Source organism: Vombatus ursinus, unplaced genomic scaffold (assembly GCF_900497805.2).
Source record: "Vombatus ursinus unplaced genomic scaffold, bare-nosed wombat genome assembly UNPS02009205.1, whole genome shotgun sequence".
NCBI classification, from domain to species: Eukaryota; Metazoa; Chordata; class Mammalia; order Diprotodontia; family Vombatidae; genus Vombatus; species Vombatus ursinus.
Genome location: NW_020948983.1, coordinates 11,785,556 through 11,803,845, shown reverse-complemented (window position 1 = coordinate 11,803,845; position 18,290 = coordinate 11,785,556). Strand labels below are relative to the sequence as shown.

The window sequence follows — 18,290 nt, the reverse complement described above, 5'->3', positions numbered from 1 at the left end:
GACTCCAGGGCCAGTGCTTAACATTCATTTTTTAAATTGAGTTCCAAATTCTCTCCTTTCCTCCCTCCCCTTTCTTCCTCTTCCTTGAGAAGGCAAGCAGTTTGATATTTATTATACATATGAAGTCATGCAAAACATATTTTCTTATTAGCTATGTTGCAAAAGAAAACGAAAACAAAATAAAACAAGAACAATAAAGTGAAAAAAGGTATGCTTCAATATGCACTCAAGAGTTCATCAGTTCTCTCCCTGGAGGTGGACAGCATTTTTTATCATGGGTCCTTTGGAATTGTCCTGAATCCTTGTCTTGATCGGAGTAACTGAATCTTTCACAGTTAAGCATTGTTACAATATTAGTTATTGTGTATAATGTTGTCCTGGTTCTGCTAACTTTACTTTGCATGACTTCATATAAGTTTTTCCAAGTTCTGAAACCATCCCGTTGTCATTTCTTATAGTACAATAATATTCCATTATAAAGCTTAAACCACAACTTGTTCAGCCATTTCTCAATTGTTGTGCATCCCCTCAATTTCCAATTCTTAGCCATTACAAAAACAGCTGCTTTAAATATTTTTCTACAAATAGGTCCTTTTTCCTTTTCTTTGATGTCTTTGGAATATATAGTAATGGTATTGCTGGGTCAAAGGGTATGCCTGGTTTTATAACCCTTTGGGTATAGTTCCAAATTGTTCTTCAGAACATTTGAACTAGTTCACAACTCCATCAACAGAGCATTAGTATTCCTATTTTTCCACTTCCCCTCCAACATTTGTTATTTTCTTTGTCATAATAGCCAATCTGATAGATGTGAAGTAGTTATCTCAGAGCTGTTTTAATTTGCTTTTCTCTAATCATTAGTGATTTAGATCACTTTTTCATGTGATTATTGGTAGCTTTGATTTCTTCTTTTGAAAACTGCCTGTTCATATCCTTTGTTCGTATCCTATGTATCATTTGGAAAATGGCTCTTATTTTTATCAGTTTAACTCAGTTTCATATGTATTTGAGAAATGAAGCCTTTTTCAGAGAAACTTGCTGTAAAATTTTCCTGTTTCCTGTTTTCTTTCTAATTTTGGCCGCATTACTTTTGTGTAAAAGCTTTTAAAGTTCATGTAATCAAAATTATCCCATTTTGCTTCCTGTGATCCTCTAAATCTTGTTTGGTAATAAATTCTTCCCTAATCCATACCGTTTCTATGGTACCTTTTTCTATGCTCCCTTAACTTACTTATGATATCACCTTTTATGTCTGAATCATTTATCCAGTTTAACCTTATCTTGGCACACAGTGTCAAATGTTGGTCTTTGCCTAGTTTCTACCAAACTGCTTTCCCAGAATTTTTTTTTCAAATGGTAAATTCTTATTCCAAAAACTTGGATCTTTGGGTTTATCAAACACCAGCTTACTGTGGTTTTTTGCTACTGTGTATTGCGTACCTAATCTGTTCTACTGATCGATCCACTACTCTGCTTTTTAGCCACTGCCAGATTGTTTTGATGATTACCACTTTGTAATATAGTTTGAAATCTGGTACTTCCTTCACTGGTACTTCTGGCCACCTTCCTTCCTGTTTTGTTTTGTTTTTAATCCTTTGACATTCTTGACCTTCTGTTCTTCCAGATGAATTTTCTTGTTATTTTTTTCTAACTGTATAAAATAATTCTTTGATAGTTTGATTGGTATTGCACTAAATAAGTAAATTAACTTAGATGGAATTGTCATTTTTATTATATTGGCTCAGCCTGAAACAATAGTTTTTTTTTCTTTCTTTTTTTTTTTAAGGCAATTGGGGTTAATTGACCTGCCCAAGGTCACACGGCTAGTAAGTGTGAAGTGTTTGGTCTGAGACCGGATTTGAATCCGGGTCCTCCTGACTTCAGGGCCAGTGCTCTATCCCCTGCGCCACCTAGCTGCCCCTTGAAACAATAATTTTCAAAGTGCTTTCACATAGAATATTTTATTGGATCCTTCCAATTTGTGAGCTGAGCAGAATAAAAGATAGTTGAATGTCATCCTCATTTTACAAATGAAGAGGCTGAGGTTCAGTAAGTGAACTAACTTGGCCAAGATCAAATTTCAAGGAAATGGAAGGGCAAATTAAAAAACAGAATTTTCTGATTCTGTTTTTGAGAGGCACTTTGGTGCAGTGGGAAGAGTGTTGACTTGGAGTCAGAAGATACCTGACAGATGGGGAGGATTTAAATCCTACCTTAAATATGTATTAGCTGTGGTATGATGGCACACCACTTGACCTCTCAATTTCTTCATTTGTAAGATGGGTAATGGTACTTATGCTACCTACTTTATAGGGTCATCATTAGGGTCTAATGAGATAATTTATGAAAGAACTTTTTAAATCTTAATGGCACTATAGACATGTTAGCTATTATTGAGAATGCAAATATATACATTACAATATTTTATTTGGAGTGTGAAATGTCAAAATAGAAATTATCATTTGCTAATTTTACTGCACTGAGATCAAGACTGTGAATGTCTTTTTTTTTTATTTTATGTGTATGGGCACTTTTCATAGTAAAAAAAAAATGCAAAAAGCAAATTTCTGTTCCCACTGCCTGGGGAGCAGTGATGGATGAGATTCTCTCTTCCCCTTTGCCTTTCCTTTTCCCTTTCCCCCTTTGCTCTTCAAAAACATATCATGAAAACAGCTGTCTGCCAGCAGATAAGTTTCCATATGACATTTACTGTCAAATTCCTGGGCTATGAGATAAAACAGTAGTAGGGCAAAAGGGGGGATAATTTGAATGTAAAGTCTCTGAGTACAGTAAAGCACTAGAACAACTTGTCATCTATTCTGTTAAGGCACAATTTCGCAAGAAGGAGATGTGCTGGGTGGAATAGGAAATTTGGAGATCTTAACCCAGCAGAGAGGGACAACTGAATTTCCAAACAAACAAACAAAAAAGACAAAACAAATCTTGGCCATTTGTTTTCAGGTTAGTGATTCCATGTTGTTTGTTTTTTTACTTTAATTTTAGAAAAAAATTTTTAAATTACAAATGACTTAAAGCAGAATTTAGTTTTGTAAACATGTTTTAAATGTTTTTTTTATGCTAGATAAATCTTTACATTGTTCATTTTCTACTAGAGGAGTATCATGGAGGGGTGAAATAGTTGAATTCAGACAGATGGAACATTTTTTAACACTGCTGATAAAACTGTTGGGACTGGGAAAGTAGAGGGTTCATACATAGTATTTCGTTAATGTAAATATGTTTAGCATAGACTAAATGATTTGTGTTAATATACTGATTTGAAAACTACTTAACTGATGATAGTATTGCACTGGTATAGTTAAAGTTACAACAGTACTAGGATTTTAGCTTTTTCAAGAAATAAACAGTTTAACATGTAACATTTAAGTATGATGGTGCTTTTCATTCGTTAATTCCCATTACATTACTTGCTTGATTTTTTTTTTTTTAGGGCAATTGGGGTTAAGTGACTTGCCCAGGGTCACACAGCTAGTAAGTGTCAAGTGTTTGGTCTGAGGTCAGATTTGAACTCAGGTCCTCCTGACTTCAGGGCCAGTGCTCTATTCACTGCCCCTTACTTGCTTGATTTTAGAAGAAACATTAGCCATTTTGTTTAGATGCTAATGTCTTCACCAAGTCAAAATTGGTTCATAGGACAAGGTGGTATTTATATATATAAACTCTTGCTACAGAAGGATGACGTGCTGCTACCCAATGACCGTCTTCATGTCCTTTGCCCTTAATTTTTGCAGAGAAATAATCCATTATTATGATGGCAGCCTAATCAATACTGTCCAGGTTGGGAGGAACAGGACAAGTTCTCTTAATTCAGCTCTTTATATTTGTTTATGATTTTGTATGAGTGTCTTTTAGAAACAGCTCTTTGGGTATTTGAGAAGTGCCTTGGTCATAATGGTAAAGGGTCATGCCAAATATCTGTATGTTGACTTTACTAGGAGATCCCCACATAATGTGCTGCACTTAGTAGGTACCTAAATGTTTGTTTGAATCTAATTGACAACTGTTTGCATCTTATATGTATTTGTTGAGTTGCTGCAACAAATTGGCATTAAGTTAAAGGATTGGGCTATTAATCACAGCTTTTTTGTGTGTTTTTCTCTTGTTTAGTGTGTTATAAGCTTCCAAATTACTATTAATAAGCTAACTATTCTTAGCTAGCTTAACTACTGTTAAGCTCCCTATTTTTCCAAATATGTCTTGACCTTGTATAGTAGCAAAAACAAACTTTTGGGGGGAGGAGGTGAGGCAATTAGCTAAGTTACTTGCCCAGGATCACACAGCTAGTAAGTGTCAAGTGTCTGGTGTGAGTTCAGATTTGAACTCAGGTCCTCCTGACTCCAGAGCTGGTGCTGTATCCACTGTGCCACTTAGCTGCCCCTAAAACATACTTTTCTTAAACATGTATGTCATCTATCCCAAAGGATGGTCAATGAAGTTCTGTTATAAATTCGCCCTCAGGAGAATTCACTTACTAAATTGACTTGTGAAAAAAATGGATTGCATCTCATTTCAAGGGGGTAGTAATGGGTGGGAAAGAAGGGAGCAGAACTAGGGTGCAGTAGAAAAATTAACTGTTGACCCTAAATGTGAGAAAACAATTAAGTGTGGTGACTGGCTCTGGTGACAAACCTTCCAAACTTGTCTTCTCTAACCACTAGTAATGTTATTATGAAAAGCTTAAATAGCAAATGTCTTACCTCAATGTGTCTTACCTCATGTTCTCCCATCTCGATTTTTTGTTAAAGTCAAAAGCAACTCCAGATGTTGTGTTGGTTTTGTTAGTACTATATCATTTATGTTGGGTCAGTAGCAGAGGAGGGGAGATATACATGCGTACATACATACATACATATATCTCTGTGTATGTGTGTGTGTATATATACACACATACATATATATACACACACGCACATATTTCTCTCCATGTGTAAGTGTTGAAGAACTGTCATGGTGTTTGTGAATGGTATATGTGGTGCTGGCTGTATACTGAAATACCAAGCCTCCTGTATATCTTGGGATAAGTTTAATAACCCAACCACTGAGGATTCTTTCAGCTATTTAAGCTTCTTTAACCTTCACCTAGAATGTAAAAAACATCTTAAATATTATCTTCCTTATCACCTAGCAACCATGCCTACTCCCCCCCAAAAAAAATTCCCCAGTGCCTAATGGGTTTTTTTGATTATTGAACAGAGAATTGGATCACTGCTAAGTGACAGGGACTATATTTTATTCATCTTTTGATGTCCTGATTGTATGGTGCTCTCTGTCCATGGTAGGTGCCTTGTCAATGCCAAATTTGTTCAATTGACAAACATTATAGATTTGCATTTTCATAGAATTGATGGTGTCTCACCTCCAAGTTCTTATTTCTCTATATAAAACAAAAGAGTCGATAACAAAGGTGACTTTCCATTTTTTGTAGACATTGTTTATATGCTTTTATATATATATATGTGTGTGTGTATATATATGCATTTAGTATTTTGCTGAAGTATATTTTAATAGGATATAAGTATACTTTGTGTTGCACTTAACTTTCTATGTATATCCTCCCCAGTAGAATATGAGCACCTTGAGAGCAGAAACTATTTTATGGTGGGTTTTTTGATCTTCATATCTCCAGTGGCTAGCAGTGTGCAGAGTAGTCACTTAGTATTTTGTGATTTGAATTAAGCTTAAGCTGGAAAGAACTTCAGAGGTCATCAAATTCCTACATTTTTACAGAGGAGGAAACTAAAGTATGGAAAGGTTAAGTAAGAAACTTGGCCACAGGTGCCCAGATAAATGGCAACTGGGATTTGAATCTAGTCAGCTCTCTGACTCCAAGCCTTGCACTCTTTTCATTGTTTCATGCTGTAGTATTTGTTGTTTTTGCAAATCAGATTGCCAGTGTTTGTATTCATTTCTGAAGTAAGGTATTTTGAAGCTAAGCTTGAATTTATCTTCCAATACAATACCCCTAACATTTATTACACAACTTAGATATGTTGGGGACTGTGCTAGGCTAGGCAGTGAGAATACAAAACAAAAATTAAGTTCCCCGATTTCAAGGTATTTACATTTATTAAAAGGATACAATATGTCACCAAAAAAGACCGTAACATAATTTGAAGAGAGACAGAGAGAGTGGGCACACCCAGACGAGCATATTAATGACTAGGAGTATCAGGAAAGATTTCATATGGGCATTTGAGTTGAGCCTGGAAGGAAATTGGGGATTCTGAGAGGCAGAGGTATGTTCCTGGCACATGGAGACAAAGGGCACAGCCTATGTAAGGGTACTGAGGCTAGGATGGAATAATCAGTTAGGGAAAGAGCCAGTGAATTCCAGTTTGGCTGAACCATAGAATGTATGAAAAGGAGTCATATGCAATAAACCTAAAGATATGCAAACACAAGACAACTAAAAAAGAACTGAAATAAGAATGCCTATTTTAAAAAAATGAAATCCTTATAAAATAATGAATATCACAATAGGAGAACAACTTTTTCCTTTAGGATTGTAGAATGCTTCCCACACCACTTAATCCTCTTCTCTTCTTCCTATTCTAAGCTCTTCCCTGAACTTTAGTTGGAATCTGGAACCAGACTGTGAAGGGCTTTAAATGTCAAGCTGAGGAGTTGTGTGCTTCATACTAGATATAACAGGCAGTCCCTGAAAATTCTTAAGCAGGAGAATAAAATGATCAGATTTCTACTTAGGAAGATTATACTTGGCACCTTAGTTATTGTGTGACACCCCCCCCAAAAAAGAGAACTTTGCATCTTTTTTTTTTTCAACTATGATCTTAAGGGTTTGATTTCTTACCATTACTCCATTTTGCCTTTATTAAATTGGTTCTAAAAAATGTGAAAGCCATTTATTCTACCCTAAATTTTTGCCCATTGTAAAAATACTTTTTTTTTTTTTTTGCTATTAGAGGATCATAAGACCTTTCAGTTGAACAAAACCAAAGTTGTTCATTCACTATCTTCCCATGGGTGTGCCTCTTTTTTTGGCACTGTGGTTACTTGGTCTTTCTTATCTTTGCTCACTTCTATTTTTTCCTGTTGTCCTCTGCTTTACTAGCACCTCCTCTCCCCTTTCACCCGGGGGGGGGGAGTGTATTCTCTGTGTGTGTCTGTCTGTCTGTTTTCTGGGTGTTTTAACCACCTGACTTGGAAACACTTTTAAGCAGCTCATATTTTGATGGATCTCCCTGAGATTTTCTGAAGAAATAAGTTTCAATGAAGAATTTAACTACCAAAAGTTCAGAACTCCTAGTTTTAGAAGACAGACAGGTTTTTCAGTCTTGTTTCCCTGTAACAGGGTTAAAGTATTAGATATGCATACTCAAAGTACAAACATGTCTCACCATTATATAATAAACACATCTTTAAATGTAACAAAGAACTTATTTATTTGTTTCTAAAGTTTAATTGATGTGGTTTTTTAATATCATAGTAATTTCCCTACCCACTTTCATCTGCACCATTTGAACCTTCCTTTTAACAAAGAAAAACATTTAAACAAAACTGACATTGCATCCAGCATTCCATACCAGTAATCAAGTACTTTCCTACAGAGAGAGAGGAGGTATATGTCATTGTTTGTTTTCTTGGACCAGGATTGGTTATTACAATTATTGTTATTATTATTATATGACTCTGTTATTAATATACTATATGATTATTACTTTCATAATGATGGTGATGTTGATAATAATCATGAACACTTGTATAGTGATTTAAGATTTACAAAGTGTCTTACGTATTTTATGTCATTTGAGTTCATCTGCTTTTTAGTAGGAACTTTGGCAAATTCAGATACTTGTTGCAGGTATCTGATTTCTCAGAAGCAGTTCATAGATATTTATACGTGTATATAATATATGTATTCTTTATAACAGAAAAACAAACAATAGTATTTTAGCTATACGTACTTAACTGTGGAAATTAGTAAAATCTTCAGTTTTATTCTATTTTATCGCTGTTATATATAGTAACTATCATAGAAAGTATAGCTCACTTAATTTCAGACATTCAACTTGCCAGCCTTTATATATGTGTGAACATGTATATATGTATATGTGTGCATAATGTGTATATACATGCATTTTTATACACTTTTAATTAACTTACCTAAATTTTTCAAAGCCAAAAACTATCCTGCAATTTTCCACAAGTACCAGTATCATTCTTAGGCAGTGAGTATTCTTTGACAGAATAAAGTGCTGGTGGTTTCAATTGTATTTTTTTTCATTTTTGCTGAAATTCATATGTACCCCACTGGTACATTGTTGGTGGAACTGTTAATCAGTATAAAAGGAAAAGCAATTTGGAACTATGAAAGTAAAGTGATTAAAAGATTCATATACTTTGATCCAGAGATTCCTCTAATAGCTTTATGCCCCAAGGAGGCCATTGACAACAAGGTCCCTGTGAATTTCAAAATATTTAAAAGCAGCTCTTTTTATTATTACAAGAAATTGGAAACAAAGTAGGTACCCATCAATTTGAGAAAGGCTAACCAAATTACTATCCATGTTTGAAATGACAAATATGATGAATACAAAGAAGCATGGAAAGATTCACACTGCAAAATGAAGCAAGAAGAGCCAAGAAAACAATATACTTATGGACTATAGCAATGTAAATGGAAAGAACAATCATAAAAACAACCAAAAGTAAATATTGCAAAATTATGAAGAACAAGTGTCACTCAAAAGAAGAGATATGAGAAGACATTCTTACCCCACCCCTTTGCAGAGGTGTGAGATCTGCAAGTGTTGCACATTCTGCATATGGTAGAGTGGTGATTATTGGGCCACTTGCCAAATACTAACTGCTGGCTGAATGATTGGAGTGCTGGTTTATGAATATGTCGTGTCATTACACACCTGAGAACAGATATGCAATTTATATGTTTAGTTTAGCTCCTTCATGACTTAAAATACTGTTTGAAGATAAGTATTAACCCACCCCTTAATATTTAAGTATTAGGTAAATGAGATTTAAAAGAGTAGTTAGTTATAAAAGAAAAAAATTATAAATGGCTGGGCACCTTTACAGTGGAGTTTCTTTTGTAACCTTCAGGGTTTTTTTTCCTGTTACATACCATTTAAAAATTTTTTTTCAATTTAATAGTATTTTATTTTTTTACAGTTACACATAAAGATGATTTTCAGCATTTACTTTTATAAGATTTTGAGTTCTAAATTTTATTCTCCCTCCCCCCTTCCCAAGACAGCAAGCAGTCTGATATAGGCTATACATGTACAATCATATTAGACATATTTCCACATTAGTCATGTTGTGAAAGAAGAATCACAATAAAAGGGAAAAACCTTGAGAAAGAAAAAAAAAGAGAGAAAATAGTATATTTCGATCTGCATTCAGACTTCATAGTTCTTTCTCCGGATGTGGATACCATTTTCCATCATGAGTCTTTTCAAATTGTCTTAGATCATTTTATTGCTGAGAAGAGCTAAGTTTATCAAAGTTGGTCATCAAACAATGTTGCTGTTACTATGTACAAGGTTCTCCTGTTTCTGCTCACTTTACTCAGCATCAGCTCATGTAAGTCTTTCCAGTAATCTTCAGTTACAACAAAAGGGTCAGTCTGGATGATTGCGTGCCTTCTAGCTCAAGATCCCATGAGCCTATTAATGATTTTTTTATGAAGAAATGATATTCACTGGGGCAGCATCATGCAGAATAAACCTACATTTTAATTTCTTTGGTTAAGTCTCTGTAGAAATACTATTTGTACCTAATCTCATTATTTCCCAAAAGTGATTTTTTTTTGGTGAAACTTTTTCCATACAAATTATTTGAAATGAAAAGCATATTTTTCCAACACACATTGTGGTCAGACAAAAAAATAATAATAACTAGGATTTACATAACACTTTAAGGTTTGCAAATATTTACAAATATCTCATTTTATCCTTACGACAGCACTGGGAGGTAGGTGTTATTATTACCCTCATTTTACAGATGAGGAGACTGAGGCAGACAAAGGTTAAATGACTAGCACAGGGTCACAAAGTGTTTGAAGCTAGATTTGTATTCATGTCTTCCCAATTGTAGGTTCAACATTTCATCTGCTATTCCACTGTGTTGCCTCAGCTCCTCAGATGAAGTTGACCAATGCGAAAAGTTATATTTTTAACAATAAGCTGCTCTTTGGGGGAAAAAAATTAATGATTTACTTTTACTTTCTCTCCAAAGTATTGCCACTATTGGAAATCTTTTTTTTTAATCCTTCTTGGTTTCTGCAGTTTTGTTTTTCCTTGAGTAATAGGAATCTTGGAAAATGTTGTAAGTAATCCTATCCTACTCACTTCTTCTCTTGAAGATCTCCCTGATGCTGCTTTCTCAAAGTTTAAGAAGGGTTTTATGAGTGTTTCATCTTTAGGCTGTTGCTAAGAAAACATGCAGATTATACCCTGCTCAGAAATTAACCCTTGGGGCTGAGAAAGGGGCAAGTTTGGGGACTGCCGTGTTACATTGCTTGTTACTTATCTCTCTTTAAAGGGTTTTCTTTCTTGTTGTCTTTGTCTTCACCTGAAATACTCTTAATAAACTGTTCTCAAATACATTTTGCCAACAAAGTAACGTTTTCTTTCAAATTTTTCTTTGGCTTAGCAAATTATCGATACACTTACATGGTTAGAGTTTATTTTAAGTGGAGTATGCCAATTATGTAGATGTGGTAAGTCATTGAATTCTCTATTCCATCAGGCTTAATTCTCCTTTTATTATCAAGGATATATGTGTTTTGGCTTTTCTTTTTAAAACTCATAGGGGAATGATTCTAGGCAAGGTCCACTTTAACTATTAAATGTATTTTGCTGATTCTTGCAAGTACTTCCTTCCTGAATACCAGATCATTTTTTTATCACATGATCATCAGTTAGTGTAATCTTTGATCAGATATTAATGAAACAAAGACCTTTGGCCAGCATGTCCAGAAACCAAAAGTTTTGGCATTCATTTCCTTCAGAATACTGAACTTCCCACAAAAAACAACAACAAAGAACACCTCAAGTCAAAACTGATTTTTTCAGATTGTAATCCTTAATAGGCAGAGTTTGTAGACTCCTTTACATCTCCTAAAGCAGTGGTTCTTAACATTATTTTGTTTTCATGGATCTGTTTGGCAGTCTGGTAAAATCTATTGAATCCTCAGAATAATGTTTTAAAATTCACAAAATGAAATAAGTAGAACTACAAAGAAAAGCAATCATTGAAATAGTTATCAAAATATTCTTTAAAACAAATTCGTGGACCCCAGGTTAGGAACCATTCTCTAAAGCATCTGTTTGTAAATCAAATGATTGACATTTGTATCAATGTGTTATCACTAGTGCACCACTTATGAGTACAGTATTCGTATGTAGGATGTGGCTTACTTAGTGAGCACAAAGCATTTGTGAAGTGCCTGTGTGCTAGTATCTGAGGGAGGCACTGACGATAATGAAGACTCAAAAACAAAACAGGCTGTGCCCTTCAGAAGCTTACATTCCTTTGGATGAGACTGGAAATATACAGGTAGGTATATAAAAAATAAATGCTAAGGAATTTGACCGGGGAGAGGGGAGCTGGAATGAGGAGAGAGAGTCAGGAAAGGCCCCATGTGTGAAAGGAGACAAATTGCTTTGGAGCAACTCCCTAGGATTCCTTTTTTAAAAATAGATTTTTATTTATACATTTTGTTTTGTATCTCTTAGATTTCTTCCTGTATTCTTCCCCTTGATCCCTCTCAGAGAGCCATCCCTCATGACAAAGAATTTTTTTAAAAAGGAAGAGAGAAAGGAGAAAAAAATCATCAAAACTAATCAATATATTTTTAAAAGTCTGATGTTATATGCAATGTTCCATACCTCTGGACCCTGAACTCTGCAGAAGAGCAGGGAGAGGTGTAGTCTCATATCTCTTCTTTGGGGTCAAGTTTATCTTTATAATTTAATAATACTTAGTTTCCATTTTTTTGGTAGTGGTCATTTGTTCCATTTCCATTGTTGTAGTCATTGAGTATGTTGTTTCCTAGCCTTGCTTACTTCACTTTGCATCAGTTCACATACAGTTTTCCATGCTCCTCTTTTTTTTTATCATGCTTGTTTTGTCTCACAGCGCAACAATATTTCATTATGTTTGTGTTCTGCATTTTGTTTAGTCACATCTCAATCAGTAGGCATCTGTTTTGTTTCCAGTTCTTTGCTCCCACAAAAAGTACACCTATAAATATTTTGGTGCTTATAGAGCCCTTCTTTTTGTCAGTGACCTCCTTGGGGTATATACCTAGTAGTGGAACTGTGGAATCTCTGGGTCAAAGTGACATTTCAGTCATTTTCTTCTCATAATACCAGATTGCCTCCAGAATACTTGGAATAGCTCCACCAACAATGTGTTGGTACACTTGTCTCTTTACAACCTCTCAAAATGAATGATTCACATATTTTGTCATCATTGCCAGTTTGTTGGTTGTGAGATAAATCAACCTCTGGATTGTTTTGATTTGCACTCTTCTTATTAATAATTTGGAGCATGCTTTCAGATGACTATTAACAAATCTTCTTTTGATTATTGTAATTATTATAATCTTCATATCCTTTCCCTCCTAGCTTTCTAAGGGACTTTCTAGCCCAGGCAGTACTTCTGCTTCCTAACTCAAGAATGACAATGAGCACTTATCAGTAATTTGTGGAGTAGGCTTCCAGTAACCCTTATTTCCTTTGCTCTGGTTTGCTTTTTGCTAATCCTCAGAATTTTTCCTCCATGATGTTTTCTCCCGTTGATTCCTGCCCCTCTTTGTCTCTTGAATCACTCAGTCACCTCCATCAGTTATCTAGCTTATCTCTAACCCTGAGCTTCTTCATTAGGGTTAACTTTATCTTGGAGCTATTTTATTCCTATTTTGAAAGCTACCTCTCCACTTTTTTCAAAGACTTTACTAGACTTTTCTTAAAATTTAGTTTTAGAATTTTTTCATTTTATATAAGCTATGCAGTTCAGTTCTCAAATATCTTTAAAAATCAGTAGGGACCACCTGTTAACATGGGTAATAACAATGGGAATATCTTACATTTCTAGAGTATTTTATAATTATCCAAGCACTTTTGCATCTCTTGTCTCCTTTGATCTTATCAGTCCTTTGAAAAATAGAGGGGAGATGATATTCTTCTTTTATATATAGATAAGGGAATTAAAGTTCAGAGAAGAATCAATGATCTGTCCGAGGCTATACTCAGCTACTAACCCAGTGTTCTTCCCAATAGACTACACTTCAATATTCCTGCCAAGGGAAATATACAAGATTTGGAAGTCAGTCGAAGGGAAGACTTCTTCTAATTAATTAGGGGGCCCTAAATCTCAGTGACAGGTCACCTTACCTGTTTGTTGGTTTAGTACCTTGCACATGGCATACTCAAAGTAACTATTTTATTTACTGTACTCAGAGACCCTCCCCTTACTCTCCACTATTTTTCTGGTCCCATCCACCTCCTCTGAAGTTTGTACACCCATATTTTTAGTCCTTGAGTCCTGTGGGCCTACCTAGACAATCTTCTATTCAGACACACACAAACAGTCTCTCCAGTACCAGGTTGATCCTGTTCTCCACACTTCTTATTACACTGAAGATAAGAAGGCAATAAGAAAATAGGCAAGTGTGATGTGGTCTTTCAGGAATTGTCACACTTGTACCTGTCTTAGCTCGCCATGATTTTGTCAGTTCCTGATTTGATTTTGATTTAAAATAAAAAACAAAAGGCAGAGAGGGGCAGCAAAAGAGAACTCAGTAGAAGTATGTTAGTTTGAAAGATGTCCAATGCCCTTGTGAAATGGACTTCCCTGGAGCACTTGATGTGTACCATCCTTCCCAACTAATTTACGTGTTCTTTGCCTTTAAGGAACGTTTTAGATGATGGAAAGAGCACTTAGAGAATCAAGACACTTTCTTAAGTAGTTGTGTGAGCATGCGTCAGTCATTTTATCTCTTTGGGTCCACTTTTCTTATCTATAAAAACAGGGAGATGGATTAGGCATTCTCTGGAGGCATTTTTGACTCTGAGTCTGTGACCGACATTCATGACTTCCAGATATCATTTTGTCTGTTAACTCTATGAAAGTTATGTGGAACCCCAAAGGAGATTCTAATTTAGTGGTTAGTGAAGTCATGACTATGTATGAATAAAACCATTTTTTTGGTTAATGTGCTAAGAACTTAATGGCTTTTTCATTTGGTAAAAGCTCCTTGTCATTCTGACCAAGACGAGCTGAACCCTGCCCTGCTTTCTTCTTCTCAGCCAGCCTTAGAGATTAGCGTGGCTCTCTTGGGGCATTTTACACTAAGCTAAAAGTCCCATTGAATTGAGGTTTGCCAAGCAAAGATCATCCCTGATACTACTTAAGTCCTTGATAATACCAGACTTGTAGAAGTATGTGTTTCCATCAACCAAAGATTAAACAATCAACTCCTCCCTCAGATGTTCCCTTGACTAAATGATATTTGTTTAAGAAGGAAACACCTCTTTTCAGTTCTCCTGCTTTGCTTTCATTTTGGCATATGTTCCAAGAAGAGTCCTACTCCGTACTGGAAAGCTTTGACTCTTTAGCCTCTGACAACTTCAAGGTCAGTTAGGAATACAGATTTGGAGCTAGAAGGTAATTCAAAGGTTCGATCCCCACATTTTACAGATGAGGAAAATTAATTGAACTGGTTAGAATCCCACAACAAGCAGTATTAGCTGTTCATTGGTATTTAGGAAAAACATGGTAATATAGTCATATTTTCCTTTAAAAAAAAAAGAAAAGAAAACAACGTAGTTAGAACCTGTTGTATTCAGAGTGTTGTGCCAGGCACAGTGGGAATAAAAATGAAAACTCTGCCATCAAGAATTTTAAAGTTGAGAAGGGGGGATAGATGATGTGCACAAATAACTATAGTATATTGCAATATGCATATAATATGAAGATCAAATAGGATGAGAGAGTCTTAGAGGATACTTTTAGCTTTGGAAATGAGGGAGGGTTTCATGGAGAGAGTGGCATCTGACTCAGACCCTGTGAAGTAAAATAATTCAATGTGCAAAATGGTGGAGTCTCTTGCAGGAATGAGAGTTGGTCCTATACAAATGCATACAGGAAGGCCAAAGCAGGACAAAATGGAGGATGATGAATGGAAAGTATGTGAAGAGAATTCGATAAGAGATAAGACTGAAGATGGGTTGTAGTCAGATTGCTTATGGTTTGCATGGAAACCCCTGCCAGCTCTAATTTGTTTCTATTTATTAGCAAACTAACAACAGCTAGCATTTATATAGCTCTTTAAAGTTTGCAAAGCAGTTTACAAATATTATCTCATTTGATCCTCTTAACAACCCTTTGAGTTAAGTGCTATTATCATCTTCATTTTACTGATAAGGAAACTAAAGTAGAGAGATTGTGTGACTTGTCCAAGATCACACAGCTGGTGAGTTCCTGAGGTAGTATTCAAACCCATGTCTTTCTAACTCCACCCTCTCCATTGTGCCACCCCCTGTGCCTGTTTCTAGGGTAGCACCATAACATTTAGCATAACTGTATCAGTCTGAACAGAATGGGTGCTCAAGGGAAATGACTAGTGCTGTTGGGTTCTTTATGAGAACTTTCAGTATGGCTTGCCTTTGCACCAGAGGGTTGTTAAGTCAGTTGTTTTGTCTGGCAATTTAGGAAGATATTTTAAAAGTAGGAAGATCTTGATTACTTGAGACTTATCAAACTGACCATTAAAGACACCCTTTTCACTTTTTCTTTTTATCCACATATTTCCTGGTACACAGTAAGCATGGAATAGTGAATGCTTATTGATTGATTCTTTGTATTCCCCATACATGGTGTTCATCTTTGCATTCACAACATGTATAGGGGATGATCCCTCCTCATCTCTGCTTCTTCCTCAGCACCCCTGGGTTCCTTTGTGGCTCAATTCAAGTGCCATCTTCTGACACCCTGATTCCTCCTCCCTCAGGCAATAATACCTCCTCCCTCCCATTTTTTTTTGTTTTTAAATTTTTTTTAGGTTCTGGCTTGCCTGATAGAAGGTAAAAGATTAGAGACTATTTCATTGTTTTGTCTTTGTGTCCTAAACACCTAGCCCAGTGGTTGGCACAGATTAAGCATATAATAAAGGCTTATTGATCAAATGTACCTAAATTCCTAAAAATGACAGGTACGTGCTTGTGTTAGAATAATGCTTCTAATAACCAGAAGAACCTACTTTTCTTTTTATCCATGGGCAAAATATTAACTCCCAGTAACTTTCATATTTATAAGGAAACTTTAAAATATATGTATGTTCCACAAGCAGTTGTGTAATCTAAAAGGGCTTCCTGAATTCAATATTCTTTGGTTATATGGATTCCTGAGAATGTCACACCTTCTCTGTGCAGATAAATCAGTGTCTGTTCTGGATAATGACTCTGACGTAGTTGGCAGATTTCCATTCTTATCAGAGGGGAAATATCTTTCAGTAAGTTAAAAAAAAAAGTGTGTGCATTCATATGCAAAAATATAGGTGTATATAGGTTCTTCAGATATAAAATTACCCTGATAAGTCTTAAAGAGAGTTAGATCTGGATTTCATTTTATCCTCTTCAACTTTTTGTGTTCTTACGCACATTCCTGACATGTTACAAACAGCTTGTGTCTCTGAATGTGCAGTATCAATTTTCAGTGGTGAAAACCCCAAAAGGAATCTGGCTGATTCTTCCATGCACAAACAGCTGGGTAGTTGTGGATGGAATTAATTGTTGATATCTATTGGCTATGTTTTTCTTTTCTTGTCATTTCCTCTGCAGCTGGGAAAGTCAAGTTTGACTTGAAAACAGACATTTCCAGCAAAATGCAAATCCAAGAGTACTGAGATGAGATTCTGCTGAAGAAAAACTCCAACAATTGCTTTTGGGCCAGTGAATTTAAGGTAGAGAGCTGCCTTATGGTTATTCATTCATATAATCATAAAAAAGATCAATCAATCAGAAACCTATAGCACTATAATCCTAGAACCTCAGAAATGTTCTGTGTACCTAAAATACCATCTCCCCTTTCCCTTCAATATCTGCCTATTAAAATCCAATCCATCCTTTAAGGCACAACTCGAAAGTTTCTGTGATCTCAGTTACTAATGATACACTCTTTCCTTTAGACCTCAAAAAAGCATTTTGTTTGCTAGATTCTTTTGTATTTATGTATGATTTCATATTAGTTAATTGTGTATATTTTGGGTGTTATTCAGTCATATCTGATTCTTGGTGACTCCGTGGAACATAGCAAGCCAGTACTGTCCATGGGGTTTTCTTGGCAAAAATACTGAACTGGTTTGTCATTTCTTTTTCCATTGGACTAAGGCAAACAGAGGTTAAGTGACTTGCCCAGGGTCACACAGCTAGTAAGTGTCTGAGGCCAAATTTGAACTCGGGTCTTCCTGACTTTTGGTCCAGTGCTGTGTCTGTTGAACTACCTAGATGCCTGTGTTGTACCCACTTAACAAGTCATGAACTCTGAGAGAACAGTGACAACATTTTTGTTTAATCTTTGTCATCTCCCTTAGTACTTAACACAATGTTCTGGACATGGTGAATGCTTAATAAATAAGTGGCAAATGACTAGCTGGTCCAAAACTTGGAAAGACAGAAACATCATAACAGGACAGGGTGGGGATAGGGGATAGGTGGTAGATTGGTTGTGGTCTACTGAGATAGTAGAGCCTCAGGAGGACACATGGTGATGAAAATAGCCCCCAGTCTTTAAACTTTTCATTGAGGATGAACTGGGGGAGGGGAAGGGGAAGAAGGAGAGCTTGGGGTATCCTGCCTCTAAGCACTATTATTTGGGGTGATACCACTCAGGCACCCATCTGTTCTGCTTTCACCAGTCGTAGTGGAGGGATGTGGCCGCTAGCCACACCCAAACTGAACCTGTGCCTCACCCACTATCAATCGTTTTCAATTCAACTAGAATTTACTATGTGTCAGATACTATGCTAGTCTTTGGGGATACAAAACAACAGTAAAAATAGTTACTGCCCTTAAGAAGTTTAAAGTCTAATGAATGAGCTTGAATGGGGAGAGATTGATATTTGGAGTTGTCATCTATATTAGGATATGGATAATAATAACAGACTGTGGAGGCTTGCTTTCCCTCCTAGACCTACCATCCTGGACAAGGTATTAGTGGTCTAGATAATACTTTGGTGGTATAATTGTTTTAAATAGTAAACTATCTTTCTATATCTTCCTGGG

The 18,290-nt window shown here is 35.8% G+C and overlaps 1 protein-coding gene across 8 annotated transcripts in view; it reads left to right on the top strand.

Moving 5' to 3' along the window:
* Window positions 1-18,290, top strand: part of ADD3 (adducin 3) — a 159,199-nt gene that overhangs the window by 67,890 nt on the left and 73,019 nt on the right. For 3 of the 8 annotated variants that reach the window (XM_027851585.1, XM_027851577.1, XM_027851578.1), the window contains one exon: window positions 2,828-2,961. The exons of 2 other annotated variants lie outside the window; for them this stretch is intronic. The gene's annotated coding sequence lies outside the window, so the exon portion shown is untranslated. Of the gene's footprint in view, window positions 1-2,827; window positions 2,962-11,499; window positions 11,560-16,847; window positions 16,970-18,290 lie in introns of those variants that run through there. 3 more of the 8 variants (XM_027851579.1, XM_027851582.1, XM_027851584.1) reach the window with 3 other exon arrangements.